Source organism: Jaculus jaculus, chromosome 4, assembly GCF_020740685.1.
Source record: "Jaculus jaculus isolate mJacJac1 chromosome 4, mJacJac1.mat.Y.cur, whole genome shotgun sequence".
NCBI lineage: Eukaryota > Metazoa > Chordata > Mammalia > Rodentia > Dipodidae > Jaculus > Jaculus jaculus.
Window position 1 is genome coordinate 73631599 of NC_059105.1, and position 18428 is coordinate 73650026.

An 18428-nucleotide genomic window follows, 5' to 3' on the forward strand; every position below is an offset into this window, starting at 1 on the left:
TGTAAAATTTTGTAAAATTTTTGATGTTTCCTTGATCATTGGCTAGAACATTTTTTTAAGTCATACTTCCTTAGAAGATGTAATACTTTCTTTTTCTTTTATACACAGAGATCTTTTTGTTTGGTTGGTTGGTTGGTTGGGTTTTCGAGATAGGGTTTCACTGTAGCCCAGGCTGACCTAGAATTCACTATGGAGTCTCAGGCTGGCTGCTTACCACTGCCTCTCAACTGCTGAGATTAAAGGTGTGTACCACCACACCCCACTGAAATCATGTTTCCTAATCCAGAAGCAAAATATGTTTTGCTTCATATTTTAAACCTAGCAGTGTCTCAGTTTACAAAAGGGAACATTTCTTAATTCCATAGATCCTCTTGTCGATAGCTTTAAAGTTGCATTAAAAATCCTGCATTCTCTCACCACTTACTAAGACAAATTTATTTCAATTCAGCTGACATTTACCATGTTTGTAAGTTTGTGTTGTGAGTTATGGTGAACATCAGACTTGTACTATCTTTGAGCTTTTTTGGGGGGCATAAAAAGACAAACAATTTTGAAATACAGTATACTGGTATATTTAATGATGTAAATAACAGCTCACAATTTAAAGTTGGTATTCTATTTTTTTTTGGTTTTTTGCTTTTTTATTTTTCTTTTTTGTCTTCTAAAGTTGGTATTTTATTAATAAGTATATTTATTATTGATCAAAATAATATAATATTAAATATATAATAGTGGCCAATAAATGTGCAATTACTGTTTTTCAGTTTTTATACTAGATGTGAATGACCATGAGTAAAGGCTGTTCTGACAGCTTGTTATATTGTGAGAATCAATATAAAACAAGTCAATTTTTGAAAGATACTTTGAGTCAAGCATGTTTAAAAAAAAAACAAAAACCAATATGCAGGCAGGCCATCCGCATATAAGTTGTCCCATCATGATCCAAGTGAAATCTACTTATATTAGGTGAATTTTGTTATGGCTGTGCTAAATACGCCCACAGAGAAAGACCTTACCTGGTGTGGCAGCCTCAGCTGTTGCTCAAGTGTCCAGACAATAATTAGATTAAAGGCTGGCCCTTTGGCTGGGGAGCGCCTTTCAGCAGTCTGAGTTTTGGAACCGTGTTAACAGGGAGTTACTTACGGAGCCTGGCTGTCGTCCACCTGAACGATTTGAGTGTACTTGAGTGTGAAATTGTGGAACTCTTGCTCAATTTGAAACTGCCATGGCAAATGGTCTGGTTACTACAAAAGATCTGGCATGTTGCCTTCATTTCAGAGGACCAAGCTCTCAGTATATGCATTTTTTAACCTGGTAGGGTCAACTCCATGAAAGCTGAGATGTACCCATTTTGCCATAGGAGAGAATGTGCACTAAACCTAAACTGTTGATGATGAATATACCTGTATTACCAGAAAATATTTCTGCATAAACATCAGAATATGAGTGAGGGGCTGGGGATGTAGTTTAGTTGATAGAATGTTTGGTTAGCCTGCATAAAACCCTGTATCACAGGTATGGTGGCACTCCCATCATCTCAGAACTTGGGAAGTGGAGGCAGGAGGGTTAGAAGTTCAAGCATATCCCCTGCTGCACACTGAGTTCCAGAACTCCAGCTTGGGCTAAGAAAGACCCTGTCTCAGAAAACACACTGAAACAACATGGGTGGGGGGGAGCTGCTGCTTCTGAGGAAGCAAGGAGAGAATTCAGTTTTACTTTTGAAGTGAGTTAGGAGCTTACAGTTCACTTTAATCAATAAAAGACATGTTAAGACAATGAAACTACTATAGTTTGTATGAGAAAGTTACAGAGAACCTTCAGAAATTTGCACTCAAGTAACAGGCTTTGGTCCTACAATAGCATACTTATGGGAGACTTAATATGCAAACAATGGAGAGGTTTTGTATGCATATGTTCACTTAAAGTACTTGATATAGATATTTTTATGAAATTTTGTTAACATTTTCCAATTATTAATCTTCAGTGCAGTTACATTAGAGAAGCTTATTTCCTTTCCGTGCACATGCAGGGCTAGGACTTGGGTCTGAAATGTACTCCAAAGGTCTTACGGCCTGTCACCTAGTGCTGTTGAGTGGTAGTGGAACTGTTTGGAGGTGGGGGCCTGGTGGGAGGAAGTGGTGTCACTAAGGTGAACTGGAAGGGGATATTGGAACCTTAGACTCTCTCTGTTGGCTCTCCTGAGGTGAGTAGCTTTGCTCTCACATGTTTGCTGTTATTATCTTACCATTCACTGGCCCCAAAATGGAGCCAACTACTGTGGACCAAAACCTCCAAAATTGAGCCACATTTTTCTACCTTTAAATGGATTTTCTCAGGAATTTGTCACAGATAGAGAAAGGTGAGTAACATGCATTGCCACACATGCTCTCTAGTCTTCAACAATATTTATGAAATGCCTTCTGTACTTTATTGGCCGTTAACAACCAGGGACTTAATGCACAATATAGTCCCTAACTTCATAAAGGTTACAGTCTGGTAAGTGGTCATCATGAGATGACAGTATCATCACAACAGTGTTGTGGAGCAAAGCAGTCCCACCATGGGGTAAACACCATTACTGCCTGATGAATCTATCAGCCAAAGTTAGAGGGGAGGGAAAACAGGTGCCATGTTTTAATGGTAATGACTAAAGGGATGCTTGCTAAACTTTATATATATTGGGTGTTATTAAAGTCCAGGCTGTAAAGTCTGGGCTGAGTCCTGTTACTACAAGTGGAACACAATGTTAAGTGGTACCAAGGCTGCTTGTGCTAGAACCATACCAGAACATGTCTGCCCACATCCATGTCTGTGGGGCTCTTGGAGACTGCCATGATGGCTTCACCATGCTTCATATTCTTACTACAGGTGTCACCGAGGTTAATATTTGTCCACCAGCCATTACTTCTAGGATGGCTGCTGGCAGCTCCTACCTACACTGTTTATTTCTAATTTGGTCAACTTGTCCTCCACTGCTGATCACCATGTGCTCTGCCATCTCTTGCTCCTCTCTTCTACAAAAGATCCATTCCTATTCTGTTACCTCAAATGAAACCAAGCACCTCCTAACGATACCTTTTCCTCTTCTAGAAATAAAGGACTGCTGTTTGTTTCTGTGTTCTGTCATTTCTCTTCTTTCACAGCTAGTATTTGGAAAAAGCACATTCTTTCTTCAAAAATCCCATGGCTTACTTGAAGCCGTGCCATATGGACTATATCCTATACCCTGTTGTACTTAAATGAACTCCCTCTGTCCAGCCACCAAGTGCACATTCCACTTCCTGCTTTGCTTGCTTCATTTGCACACCTTTTTCATCCTCATGGGCAACTCCATTATCCATACCCACAACCCCACCACTGTGAGCACTCAGAGTTCCTTCTCCCCAACACATTCTTTTCACTAGTGACCCTCAACTCTACAACTGTAAGCAGCCCATACTCAGCCACCACATTTCCTTCTCTCCAACACACTCTTCTCTTCACTGGTGACCTTCTCTGCCATCATAACTTTTAAGACCCTGACTCCTATTCTTAGCCCAAGTATATAACTTAGCTTACTCTTGTAGAAGCTTCTCCTCCATCAAGACCCTCAAACAGTCTTGCTCCTATTTCCCATCTGGGATGGTTTGATTCAGGTGTCCTCCATAAACTTAGGTGTCCTGAATACTAGGTTCCTAGCTGATGGAGTTTTGGAAATGACTGCCTTCTGGAGGCAGTGTATTGTTGGGGGCGGGCTTATTGGTGTTATAGCCAGTTCCCCCTTGCTAGTGTTTGGCACACTCCTGTTGCTGTTGTCCACCTTATGTTGGCCAGGGGGTGATGTCCACCTTCTGCTCATGCCATTGTTTTATCTGCCATCCTGTAGCTTCCCCTTAAACCTGTGAGCCAAAATAAACCTCTTTTTTCCTACAAGTTGCTCTTGGTTGGGTGATTTCTATCAGCAATGCAAACCTGACTGCAGCAGTAAAGTGGTACTGAGGAGTAGGATTGTTCCTAGACACCTGACTGTGTGGTTTGGGCTTTTTGGAGCTGATTTTCAAGAGGAATGTGAAAGAATTTAAAATCTTAGCCTAAGAGTTGCCTTGCAGTGACTTAAGTACAGCTTGATGGACTATTCTGGTCAGAGTTGAAAGACCTGAATGCAGTAAGAACTATGGATTGTGAGGTTTGTCTCATGAGGATGAGAAAGAGCTTTGCTTGGACTGGGCTAGAAGGTTGTGTGAGAAGCTTGCTGTTATGATGGTGTCCTAAAATATTGTGCAGAGTTGCACTGTATAGAAATGGAATGGTGTGAGCAGAGGGATTTGACACAGAAAAAATGAAATCCTTGGACCTAAACTGCTACCCATTCACCTGCAAATTGGGAGATTACAACCATTGAGATTGGGCCAGCTGACCTATTTGGGGCAATAGGAAGAATGTAGACTCTTTTGAAGTGGTCTGAGTGCTCAAGGAGTGTCCTGTTCTTCAAAGTCTGCTTTATTCCCCTATGGATTTACAGATTGGCACCCCACTTGGTATTGTGGAGTATAAGAAATGCAGGAAATGAAGGGTCATTAAGTTTGCAACAATCTTGTATTTGGAAATGGCATGGGCAGTGTGAAGCAGGTTTGCTGGATGCCTGCAAGGAGACCCCATTGTGCCATGAGGATGAACTGTGGATTGCAGTGGAGACCCAGTGGAGATGCCATGACCACGAGATGGCTGCTAAGAAAAGCTGCCAGCCCCAGATGAAGTTTTCTGGGATTGTGAGTAGCCTAACTGGAGGGGCAGAATTGGAATGCCAGAAACTTGTTGCTGGCTAGAATTACAGACTTGGAGACTTGTCACTGGCTAGAGTTGTTGGACTTGAAGCTACAGAGTTTGTTGTTTGTCTTGTTTTAAATCTTGTACTGGCTGAATGTTTCTATGCCTAATGCCATCTTTTGCAATGTGAATGTTTATTCTGTGCCATTATGGGTTTTTGGTATTATGGCTCAGTTAAAAGACTGGATTATGGGGATGTTTGAACATCATTGGGATTGATAAAAAACTATGGGGACTTTTAAAGTTGGTTGAGTACATTGCATTTTACGCCATGTATGGTTATCAGTTTATGGGGTCCAGGAGCGGAATGTGGTGGTTTGATTCAGGTGTCCCTCATAAACTTAGGTGTTCTGAATGCTGTGTTCCCAGCTGATGGAGATTTGGGAATTAAAGCCTCCTGGAGGCAGTGTGTTGTTGGGGGCGGGTTTATGGGTGTTATAGCCAGCTCCCCCTTGCCAGTGTTTGGCACACTCTCCTGTTGCTGTTGTCCACCTTATGTTGGCCATGGGGTGATGTCCACCCTCTGCTCATGCCATTGTTTTCCCTGACATCATGGAGCTTCCCCTTAAACCTGTAAGCCAAACTAAACCTCTTTTTTCCCACAAACTGCTCTTGGTTGGGTGATTTCTATCATTTCTTCTGTAGTCTTTACTTTTATTCTAGTTATTAAGTCACGTATTTATTCTCTTGGGTTTTTGAGGCACGGTCTCTCATTGCACAGGCTGTTTTTGTACTTGCTTTGTAGCAAAGGCTGGTCTTGAATTATGGTTCCATCTTCCACCCCTTCCTGAGTGCTGAGATTACGGGTCTGTACAATAGGCCTGGCTATACTTTTTTTTTTCTCATCCAGGATAGTTTTAATATGTTCTCATAATAATAATTCTCTAAACTTGCATTTCCATTTTACCATCCCACTGAGAACCCTAAACCCTGGATATATCAAAGTATTCACTCACTACCCTTGCACCCAAGCAGCTGCTATCCTTGGGTGACTCATTCACCTTCATTTTGGAGTTAGTCATTCCTCTCTCATTAGATCTCCTGTTTCTCGCTTTTCTGTCTTCCCCTTTTTTATTTGACTTCCTTATTCTGGAGGAGCACATCATACAGAACTTTGTGGGGACAGGATCAGTATGCACACATTTTTATGACAGGTCTGAAGCAGCATAATTTACATTTAGTGGAGTAGGGGAAAGATTCTTGTTTGCAACTCATCTTTTATAGCATGTTGAAGGTCAGTTTTATTTCTAAATTCCACGGTGGGTAATTCTAAGGTAATTTTGATTGTTCCAGCAGTGTAAGACTCAGTCTTCGTTGTGTTCACACTGGTGGTTTGCCTTCTCTTTTCCACACTGGTGCTCATGAAAACCCTGACTCTTCTACTCTCACTTGCTATGGACATAGGATTTTTTTTTTTCACCAATCTTTGCTATCATTTTCACGGAATTTTGGAATGAAGCAAAGAAAATAAGAGGAGAACCTTCTTTTCTCTCTTCAGTTGTCTGCAGTATGTCTACTGTCATGAACGCTATTCAATTTACCACATCTAATACTCAGTTGTTCCTCATTTACTTAAGCTTGGTAACGTTTGAAGCAACTGACCACAGCATCCTAAATTTGTGAAACTGTATCCTTCCTGGGTGTCTGCAGCACCACAGCTTTTCTGTCTGGTCTTGCTTGCTGCCCGGCTTCAAGCCATTAACACAGAGAACCTCTCACTTGAGAGTGACAAAGAGAGAGAAAGAGGTAGATAGAACTATGGGGAAAAGATGTCTTAATGTTTGTTTGCTTCTCCTCTTGGAAAGCTCTTGTTGTATTACTTAATAGGCCATTTAAGGTATTTTTTAATCTTTGGTTATACATTTCTCTGTGAGTGTTTACGACCATATAGATAGCCAAATATTAGTTACGGGTTAATTTTAGAGGTCACTTTTGGCTCTCCAAAGAGACTTTAGGGACCCAGCAGTAGCCCTATAGTTTACTGGTGTTTCTTGTCTGTTAGGAGGAGTCAGGGCCATGCTGGCCAAGTAGTTTTCCCTTCTGTGGGAAGTCAGGAGGACTGATTGCTCCTCAATTGTGACTCTCCTGTTTCACACTGTACACCAACTTTTGTTTGGGTCTCCATATCCTCCCTGCTCAGGAAGACAGTTGACTTACCAGGGGGCCAGTGTAGAAATTTCCCATCATCTACAGTGGCCTCATGACCTGGGAGCACAGGCCAAAATATTGGCGTCTTTTGCTCCAATTGGCTTTGGCTGCTACATAGGTGATTAACACACTTAGAAAGGAAGTTACACCAACCTGGACGTATGTACATATAGAGCACATTTGATTACTGGAGTAGATGTAATTAAAGAATGGCACAAGAGCTTCTAAAATCATTTTGTCCAACCTTTAAAATTTTTGTTGTACTATGGCAGCATAAGCCATACATCTGAGGCATAGGGAGTAGGTACATCTCACACTTTAAATATCTAACATTTATAAATATAGGAAGAATGTGTTATCAGTCTTGACAATACCAATTAATTTATAGACAATTAATTTAACCTAGAAATTGTCAGAAAAGGACAAATAAGACAGTATAAAGTCTCAACACCTGTGCTTGAAAACATCTTTGAGTAGTTCAGATACCTGTGTGGATACCAATTACCCATAGAATATTGGAAACATAACCACAGAGCTTGAATATTATTTTTCTCAGATGGAGACCATTGTTTGAGCATGAGGCTATACCTTAACACAGGGAATATGTCTTAAGAGTTAATTTTGTTATAAGCACTGGACTTATTTGAGACAGTTATTTAATATACAATAGAGCAGAATCTGGTCTTTTTTGAGCCAAAACAACTAGCTAAATTTTAGTATAACCCTTGATAAATCTTTTTGTGAAAGAAAAGACACCATTTGACAACCAATGATATTGGCTTAATCTTGATAGCTATTGATTGTATGTACCATAGAAATTTTTATTAACATAAAACAATTTTATGTTTTACCCCATGGCTTAAATTTGATAAAGCTTATGGAAGCTATCCCAACATATTTTAGCCTGAAAATTAGTTTTTCCTTCCTTAAGAGTTTGTAAACAGTAGAAAAATCTCTAATTTTAGGCATGGTGTTTCGGTTTAGCCTGAAAATTCTTTCGTCACATGCACATCTTTATCCACAAACTTTAACATTTTCATGTAAGTACCACTCGAGCATTCTATGTCCCAACATTGAAAATTCCTTCCTAGTTCCTTCAATTAACTCATCTCACCCCATTATTAAACATCTTTCTTACAAGGCTGGTAAGAAAAACTACACCAAATTGATTAATCTTATTACTCACTGACAAGCAAGTAGTCTAAAGACAATTTTATGTCATTAATACAAATAACATACTTGGAAATATTTTATTAGGAGTAACTAAGGCAAATTTTGTTGTTATCTTGAGACAGGCTGTCCTAGACATCAGGTCAGTTGCCGCCTCCTTTTAAATTTTTTTTATTTTAAATTTTTTTTATTTTTATTTATTTATTTGAGAGCGACAGACACAGAGAGAAAGACAGATAGAGGGAGAGAGAGAGAATGGGCACGCCAGGGCTTCAAGCCTCTGCAAACGAACTCCAGACGCGTGCGCCCCCTTGTGCATCTGGCTAACGTGGGACCTAGGGAACCAAGCCTCGAACCGGGGTCCTTAGGCTTCACAGGCAAGCGCTTAACTGCTAAGCCATCTCTCCAGCCCTTTTTTTTAAAAATTTTTTTATATTAAATTCCTCCTCCTTTTAAATAACAGGACATTAGAATCTTTTTTTAAATTATTATTTGAAAATACCTGACTAGTTATAAGTTACCACTTCAGAGAGAATTCTGTTGTTTTCAATAATCCTCTATGTAAGTTTAAGTTGACCTAGTACATAAACTCAGTAATTACATTTATGATACCATATAACAGAGTATGACATTCTTTATGTAAAACTTCAGTTCACCATAGGCTTTAGTTAAAGGTGACCTTTTTCTTTCTTTTTTGCCACTTTGTGGTGCTGGTGCTGTGTTGGCTGGGCAGGGCTTCCATACACCTTAGATCAGCCCTGCCCAGCTCCAAGGCACTCATCCGGGGTCAAGCCTGGTACACATGGATGTAATGGCCGAGCAGACTACCAGAGTCCAAATCTGGCTACCTGAAGGGGAAAGAAGGGAGGGGGGTCCCTGGGCCTGTTGGGAAAAACTGGGACCTCCAGGACCACCAGGAGGCTGCTGAAGGAGGGAGCCCACTGAGGGGCCAGTGGGAAAACAGGGGGTTCCACGGGGGCCCATTGGGAGAGGAGGCGGAGACATGGCACCTGCACAGGCCGAGGCGCCATTGTGTGGGCATACGTGAGCCCACCGCCTGACTGACTCAGGTGCTTTGGAGCCCTTGCAAAGTCCACTTGCAATTTTGCTGCTTAAAGGGAGTGAGGGGAAATTTCCTTCCTGAACTTTTCCTTTCCTAGCCAGATAAGCTATGTGGGTCCACGTGTCTGGGCCACATGGATGCCCAGAAATCATTCAGGGGGCGACCTGGAGGATTTTTTCTCAAAAGGAGCCAGCCTCCCTCTGGGAGAGCTTAATTCCCTTAACTTTCAGAAGAGCCCATAATCTACGAATCTGTGATTTCTTTTGCTGGGGGAAAATATTAAAGTAAAGGAGGAAAAAGAAAAATAGCTACCGTCTGATGGAGGAAAGAGAGATAGATAGAGGGTTTTTGCCAACACCCACCAGGCTGTTGGGGTCCAGACAGAGGATGGCTGGCCTTCAGTCAGTACTGAAGAGTGGCTTTGGCCGAGAGACTTCAGTTGCCAGTTCATCATGTCTGGTCCCACAAGATGGTGCAAACTGAAAATAAATGAGGAAAAAGAGAAACCTTCCAGCCTTCAAAAACGTGGAGGCAAGGCTGCATGGGCCGATGTCTCCCAGTCTCCCTGGGAGAGCACTCACCCACCCTGTCTGTCCCAAAATGTCCCTGTGCACCAGCTGTGGGTTCCTGTGTCCTCTGGGGCCTGGCCATGGTCGTGTCTGAAAGCACCCAGACAACTGGTAGTAGGGTAGGCAAGCACATGAGGAGAGAAATGCTCTGAAGAGATGGTTGAATAGCTCTCTCAGTTTATTATCAGTGAGATGGGTTTATAAACATCTGAGGGTGGAGGGGAGTAAAGGGATTGCACATACCAAGTTCATTTCTGATGCCTAATTAGCATATGGGGACATTCATTTTAGCACTCTAGGCAATTGGGGGAGGCAGGTGATCTAGGGTCTCAGGACTGTGTGAAGGCTGCTGGCTGATAAGAAGTTTCCTAGGCAACTGGCCAAAGGTCACAGGGCTACGGGCAAAGCCTAAATTCAGGTGTGCTGGGCTTGGAGAGGAAGTGGCCTCCTTTAGTGTGGGGGTCCTTAGCTGTGTCTGGAAGCTCAGGGCCCTTCCTGAAGGCTCCAGACTGTGCCTGGCAGTGCCGGACATCCTCCTCCTGATAGCATCCTTTATGACTTTCAGTTCCCAACTCGGGCAGCACATTCCCAGAAAGGACGGCTCTTGTGAAGTAAGGCAGTCACCGTGGAACTAGCACACTACCACCTTCAGTGCACACCCCTCTATCCTATGAGATGGGGGAACCGCTGAAAGGTTTTCTTCTCCGAGATGAGATAAGAAGCAATACAGTCTGTGCCATTGCCTTAAAGTTGGGGTAGGTTTACTGCATTAGATTCAGTACATCTTTCACCATTTTTTAAGGGTAATTATCCTAAGCGCAGAATGTATGCCACTGCAGAAAGGATGGGATGGAAGAATGAAAAGGGAATGTGAGAAAGAGAGAAAAAATAACACAGAAAGAGAAAAACATTTTGCTTAAATTGCTCAACTCTCCGAGAGTCTTGAAGGTCAGTGTGGTAGCACACGAGTGTGTGGAAGGTAGCAACAGAAGCAGCAGGGTGAGGCCAGTCTTGGCCACACAGTTCACAGCCAGATTGCTACATGCTACTCTATCCTGCCCCCCCCAAAAGAAACAAAAAAAGCAAAGATGGGGGGAAAGGCATGCTATAGAAAGTACAGATTTTACTATGAAATTCTAGAGTACAAGAATAGTTTCTCAACAAAATATAAACACTAGTTTATGGAGCACACAATAAATCCTCTACACTGTTTACCCAAAGGATTTTTTCACATTGAGTGTGTGTGTGAGAGAGAAAGAGAGAGAAAGAGAGAGAGAGAATTGGTGCACCAGGGTCACATGAGTTTGTATACATTTGTCACCTCATTCATCTGGAATATTTGGGTTCTGGGGAGTTGATTCTGGGTCTTTAGAGGTTTTTTTTTTTTTTTGGTTTTATGAGGTAGATTCTCACTCTAGCCCAGGCTGACCTGGAATTCACTCTGTAGTCTCAGGGTGGCCTCGAACTCATGGCAATTCTCCTACCTCTGCCTCCTGAATGCTGGGATTAAAGGCGTGCACCACCATGCCCAGCCCTGGGTCCTTAGGTTTTGCAGGTAACTGCATTAATTGTTAAGCCATCTCTCCAGTCCTACCCAAAGGATTTTTGTGGGTGGAAAGTCTGAATAGCTATTATTAAGTAGACACAGCACAACTGAGGGCTGAGCAATTCACAATCAACAAGGAAAGGTTGGACGTTTAGTGTGTCTCACATTGTTAGAGTGACAAATGACACAATTACCATGTCAATCACAGACAGTATGCTCCGTAGAAAGTTAGTCATGATCATATTATTTCTACCTAGTCATGTTGTGATCTAAGGTGTCCCTTTAAAAATTTCAGCCTTCCATTGTATAAATTATTATAAGAGAAGTCTAATTTTTCCAATGGACCTTTGAAAAACACCTCCTATTTAAAACATAACATTAATTATAAAAAATACATTTATTTGGAAGCATGAATGGGGTGTCAAAAACGTCACTTACTTTCTAGACGGCAGTTCTGTAATGTCCACTTACTTGTAAAATCTTGTTAACTGGGAGGAGCATTCTTTCTTCCTTCTGTGTTAGAGTACATTTTTTATTTTATTTTTCCATCAGAGGTCTGCCTGCCAGCAAATTGAAATGAACTCTGGATGGTTTTAGTGGAGCAGGAGTTTGTTGAAAAGATATTGAGTTGCTCACAGAATAATTTGGAACCCTGGAGAAAAGGATAAAAAGGACTGGGTGGGTGGGAGGAAGCAAAGTGCACAGCTTTGAAGCTAAAATTACACTGTAGAACTCAGCTGATCAGGACGCCCGGTCGGCTGCCATCCAATAGCAGATGAGTGTGCACCGCCAGCCTCCTGGTGTTGGCCTTGCTGGCACTGGGAGAGAGGGATGCCCCAGCCCGCTGCAGCTGAGACTGGATCCTTCTGGTTCCCGCCAGCGTGTGTCCTCCTCTGCCTACTATGTTCTCACAAGTTTCCAGCTGCACATCAGGTCTTGGTAAAGTTGATTGGAGGCAAGGGAGTCTGGGAAAGCAAGTGTTGAAGGTGGAGATTCCATCTCCCATAACTACGTAATTCATAGGGAGTTTAGGTACCAGGCAACCTAAAGTAGGACAAATGACTTTAATAGAAACCATAGGATTAGAGAACTATAATATGATTTGTATTCTTTTTAAAATTTTTTTTTGAAAAATGTTTTAGTTTATTTTTATTTATTTGAGAGTGACAGAGAAAGAGAGAGGGAGAAAGAAAGAAAGAGGCAGCTAGGGAGAGAGAATGGGTGCACCAGGGCCTCCAGCCATTGCAAATGAACTCCAGATGTGTGCAGCCCCTTGTGCATCTGGCTAATGTGGATCCCGGGGAATCAAGCCTTGAACTGGGGTCCTTAGGCTTCACAGGCAAGCACTTAACTGCTAAGCCATCTCTCCAGTCCATGTGATTTGTATTCTGTCAGGAATATCTTTTTCCTTCAAACTGTAAATCAAGTATATATTTAAACAATTATACATATAACAACTACAAAGGTGTTACTCATTAAAGTAATCATATTGTGGGAAATTAATCACTTTTTAACCTCTAAACTGGGCCAAAGATATATTTTTTAATTTCTCTATTTATATTATACTATGATGCTTATGTAGTTATGTACGTCTATTGTCATAACAAAACATTTGAGGCTGAGTGCTTTATAAAGACAAAAAGTTTATTTGACCCACAATTTTGAAGTCTAAAAGTCTTAGATCAGGTGGCCCTCTCTGCCACTGGTGGGGCTCCCTGTACTGGGTCACAACATGGCAAAGAATTGGGAAAGAAAGCTACAGGGTGTAGAATAGATCAGATAAGACGATATAGGAAGCTTGAGTGGGATTCAGGGGTCAGTTTCATTCTTTAGTAACAATCCATTCTCATGAAAACAAATTCTATAACTATTCATCTCTTCCAAGAAATGTACCTCTAGGTATTTATTAACTTTCCACTAGGCCCAGCTCTTAATGCTGTCATACTGGGGACCCATCCTTCAGCACATGATTTCGTAGAGAACTAACTACATCTAAACTATAGCACACAGTATATTCATAAGTTAAACCCTCCTGGCAACAGTCTTTTGTTTGTGTTTGAATTAATTTCTATTATTCACCACATATGAATATATATAGTAAAATGTACCAATGTTAAGAGTTATTTCTTTACATTTACTAGTGAATCCATTCATACCTGTATATTGTTTTCATGGGAAGGTTAGTTTAGAGCTCTGTATTGTAACTCTAGCCTCTTCTCCATCTCTCTCTCTAGTCTTCTCTCTTTTCTTTGAGGCAATGTCTCATTTTGGAGCCTAACATAGCCTCAGATTGTCAGTCTTCCTGAGAGCTAGAATTTCAGGTGTGCACTGTCATGCCTGGCACATGATCATTTTTTTTTCTTGCATTAATGCTGATAAATTGTGTTGTTTGAGGAATTTCTCTTAAAAATGCATTTATCAGCATAAATCTGTCTAACTTATCCTCTTGCCACTATTTACTTTGTGTAAGATTGTTAGAGATCTGCCTCCACAGAAAATCTGGGTTGTATATAAGTTTTGTATCATTCTTCCAATTGGTGGTTCTATAAGTTTCATGATTGTATTGTTTCTTATCATAGAATCATATGTTTTAATTTGTGGATTTTCTCTATTTTCTGTTTCATAGTTTCTCACTTGTAAGTTTTTTGAAACTAGTTCTCTATACCTTTGGTTTTAATTTGTTCTCTTTCCCAGTCTATCTCTCTTTTAGCTTGTTGAATAGAAGTTTGTGTAACTGAACTTAATTTTCGCGTTTGCTTACATCCATAAGTTCCTGTATTACCTTTCAGCTGTGTCACTTGATCTACATGTAATACTTTCATTATTACCTCAGTTCAAATAATTTTCCAGTTTTCATTTTTGGGCCATAGGTTCTTTGTAAGTGTGCTCATTTCTAAATATGCTGAGGTATTGTAAATATTACTGAATTCTAGTTTAATTCTGACTACCGAACTCATCCTGATTTTAACTTTATGAGATTTATTTAGACACTTCATGAGCAAGCCTATGTTTAGTTTTTGTCAGCGTTCCACACAGGGTTCTGTAACACTGATTAGCTAAGGTGAGTTACTATTTTTGTTTAAATTTATTGTTCTATCACTGGATTCTCTATCACTATCTTTGTCTCTGTGTGTGTGTGTTTGATAGTGAAATTAATTCTTCAATTTGGATAGTGCACTTTCCAGTTTGGGATGTTGTTAATGTTTCCATTGTTCTGTTGAACTTCTCAGTTGCTCATACGTACATTTTTGATCATTGTTTTCTAGTTCCCTTCAGTTATTTTCACTATTTGTGTCTCCTGTGTCTTCTATTGACTATGTGTTCTAGTGACTTTAGCATTTTAATACTTCTCTTTCTTATTATTTCCATGTTTAACACCAATTATTGTATATAAACCAAGTATAGATATTGGCATAATTAATATTTCCCACATAAAACAGTATGAGCCTATCAAGTTGTGAGAGATAGCAACTGAGTCAATTTAATATTTAGTGTCTGGAAACATTTGGGGACAAGATTGGTGTCTTCATTTCAGCAGAGCTTGAAGTTTGAGTCTCAAGGCCTCAGGCTGTAGATATCCATCTGCTTTTTGAATTGTGCTGAGAGCTCTGTATGCTTCACTGTGTGTCTGTCCCACTCTGGGTCCTATGGAGTAAGATTTCTCGAGTACACCTTTCCCACTTCTTAGAAACTCAGATGCTTCCCTTCAGCCTACAGCCCATTAAAAAATAGAAATAGTTCAAGGCTGAAGGGGTATGTTGGCTGGTAACGTGTTTGCTTTGCAAGCATGAGAACCTGAGGTCAATCCCCAGTACTCAGGTAAAAGAAGCTGAGCAAGGCGGCATGCATTTGAAACCCAGGCAAAGGCAAAAGAATCCCTGGGGCTTGCTGGCTAGACAATCTAGCCATGTTGGCAAGCTCCAGGTCAATTACAGAGGCTCTCCTTCGAAGCCATACAGCTTACCAGCAGGACGCGGGTATAAGACACTGGCACGACTGCTGTGGAGGTAACTGATTGGATTTGAGGCCCATACCCTGAGAGGAAAGTCAAGTCTGGTACTGAAAACCTAGTCCAAAGCCTAGGGCTGCGAAGGTCACAGGCTCCAGTTGGCAAGTTCCTACTGTTGTTTGGCTAAATGGATCTGTTGTGCCCATCAGCTTGTTCTCTAAACATTTCTACTCATATCCATAGATTGGTGCTGCTCTCATCTCTAGTTAGAGAAGCTTCTTTTTGCAAATGGTGGCAACTACTGGGGAGGCTCGAAGCTCATCAGAGTGCTGAAAACAAGTGAGCGCTGAGTGCTCGGCACTAAATGAGACATGTCTATCATAGTCTCCAAGGCTCAAAGAACAGCATAGAAGAGATAGTGGAAATAATGTGTCTGAAGATGGGAAGGAGCGCTTTGGAATGCTGTCTTCCAGATAAAGTGGCCATGGTACTTATGACTTCATAGTGACTTTCATTACCTGCATAATGTTGGAGCATCAATATTTTTTTCATGAATGATAAAGATGGGCAAATAAATAAATGAATCGATAAATGAATAAATAAATTAAATACATTAACAAGTAAGTAAATAAATAAATAATGTCACAATAGTAGAGGGACTAGCTGGAAAGAAGGAGTTTAGTGGAAGGGAGAGGAGAGAAGGAGAATAAAAGAAGGTAATGGGAGAAAACTGTGTCTATATGTATTAAAATTATCAATAAAAATGTACAGGTGGATGGTGCCTGAGAGGAGTAACATCATAAGATGTCCTCCAGCCTCCACATGTACTCACAGGCCACGTGCATGTGCTCCTGCACAAAGATGACATGTACACACACATGTTGTATGGCAAATTCCTTCACATGGAAAGCAGTAAACAACTGTAGCAGTCAGCTTCGGGTTGCTGGGATGAACCTCCAGATCAGACATATTTACGGAAGAAGGGAATTTATCAAAGCTCACAGATGGAGGAGAAGTTCGGTAACAGTGGAAGAAGCTGGCCCACTTTCAGAGGCCCACACTGAGAGGAAAGCCACCGCCAGTACCATAAGCAAGCACACTTCAGGAACTCTCAGCAATGCTCAGGCACTTTGCATATCTTTACCTTAGAATTCCCGGTCCACCCACAGTGACACTTCCTCCAGCCAAATGGCCTGAGATGTAAAGCTTTACTAAAAAGCCAGACATGGTGGGGCACACCTTTAATCCCAACACTCTGGAGGCAGAGGTAGGAAGATTGCTGTGAGTTCTAGGCCACCCTGAGACTACATCGTGAATTCTAAGTCAGCCTGGGTTAGAGGGAGACCTAACCTTAAAAACACTTTTAAAAAGAGAAGAAAGCAAGGAAGGGAAGGAGAGAGGGACGAAGGAAGGAAGGAAGGAAGGAAGGAAGGAAGGAAGGAAGGAAGGAAGGAAGGAAGGAAGGAAGGAAGGAAGGAAAGAAAGAAAGAAAGAAAGAAAGAAAGAAAGAAAGAAAGAAAGAAAGAAAGAAAGAAAGAAAGAAAGAAAGAAAGAAAATGCTGGGGGACATCCCTTCAAACCACCACAACAGCTATTGCCAGCTTTTATCCAAAGCGAATGGGACAATTCACAAGAGACTCTCGAGATTGGGCCTGTTCACATTCCTCCATAAAGGGCATGAGAAGGGTCATGACACCCCCAACTGAGATCTCAGGTGCCCCTGTGCCATCTGACTGCAATGATGCACAAAGTCCTGAGGCTTCGTGGCCTCAGGGGAGATAGAGTAGACTATATAGAGGTGTGGGGTTACTTAAATATTGGTTAAAACAAGAAAAAAGAAATTTGAGGCCAACTTTAAAAATTTCTATTTGGGGGTCAAAATTTGTCATCTCCTCTATATCTAAGAGTAGAAGAGCATTGTAAAGATTCTGCTTATAAAAATTAGGGGAAAGGGCTGGAGAGATGGCTTAGTGGCTAAGTCATTTGCCTGCAAAGCCAAAGGACCTTGGTTGGATTCCCCAGGACCCATATTAACCAGATGCACAAGGGGCACATGTGTCTGGAGTTCATTTGCAGTGGCTGGAAGCCCTGGCACACCCATTCTCTCTCTCTTAAATAAATAAATAAAAATAAAAGTTTTAAAAGAACTAGGGAAAACACTTACATGTGTATTAATTTTTTATTGCTGCTGTAACAAATTATCACACATCTGGCTTAAAACAATGCAAATGTGTTATCCTATATTTCTGGATATTCATGGCCTGAAGTGAGTTTCACTTGGCACAAATCAAGTGGTGGCAGAGCTGGGGAAAAGGTTGGGCATGTACCTCAGTCGTAGAGTGCTTACCTAGCTGAAGGAACGTGTTTCCTTGCCCTTCCCAGCTTCTAGAAACTGCTGGCATCCCCAGCTTTGTGGCTTCTCCTCTTCTTCAAAGCAGCACTTTCTAACTGCTCTCTGGTTCTAAACCTTCCTTAGCCTCTTTTACTTCCCAGTACCATAGAGTGACATTCCACTACATAGCCTCAGGCAATCTCCCTATTGAAGATCCATTCATTAGTAACCTTAATTTCCTTTCACTGTGAAGTAAAACAAGCTCAGGGCTGGAAATATGGTTTAGTAGTTAAGACGCTTGCCTGCAAAGCCTAAGGACCCAGGTTGAACTCTCCAGTACCTATGTAAGCCATATGCACAAGGTGGCGTATGCATCTGGAGTTTGTATGCAATGTCTGGAGGCCCTGGTGTGCCCATTCTTTCTCTCTCTCTCTCTCTCTCTCTCTCTCTCTCTCTCTCTCTCTCTCTCTCTCGCTATATATATATATATGCCTCTTTCTATCTCTCTCAAGTAAAAAAAAATAAATAAAATATAAAATAAATAAAATATATAAGTAAATGAAATATAATGTAACAAAATATAAATAAAATATAAAAAACAAGTTAAGCGATTGTCTGGGCTATGAGAAACAAACATGTATTTATGGGCTTAAAATATTCTAAGATGAAAAGAAGGGAAAAGGTTGGGCATGTACCTCAGTCATAGAGTGCTTACCTAGCGTAAGTGAAGCCCTGAGTACAGCCTTACACACACACACACACACACACACACACACACACACACGAATAGGAAAAGCTTTAAAGATATTTCTGTGAACATTATTTGATGAGTGATTGGAATACTT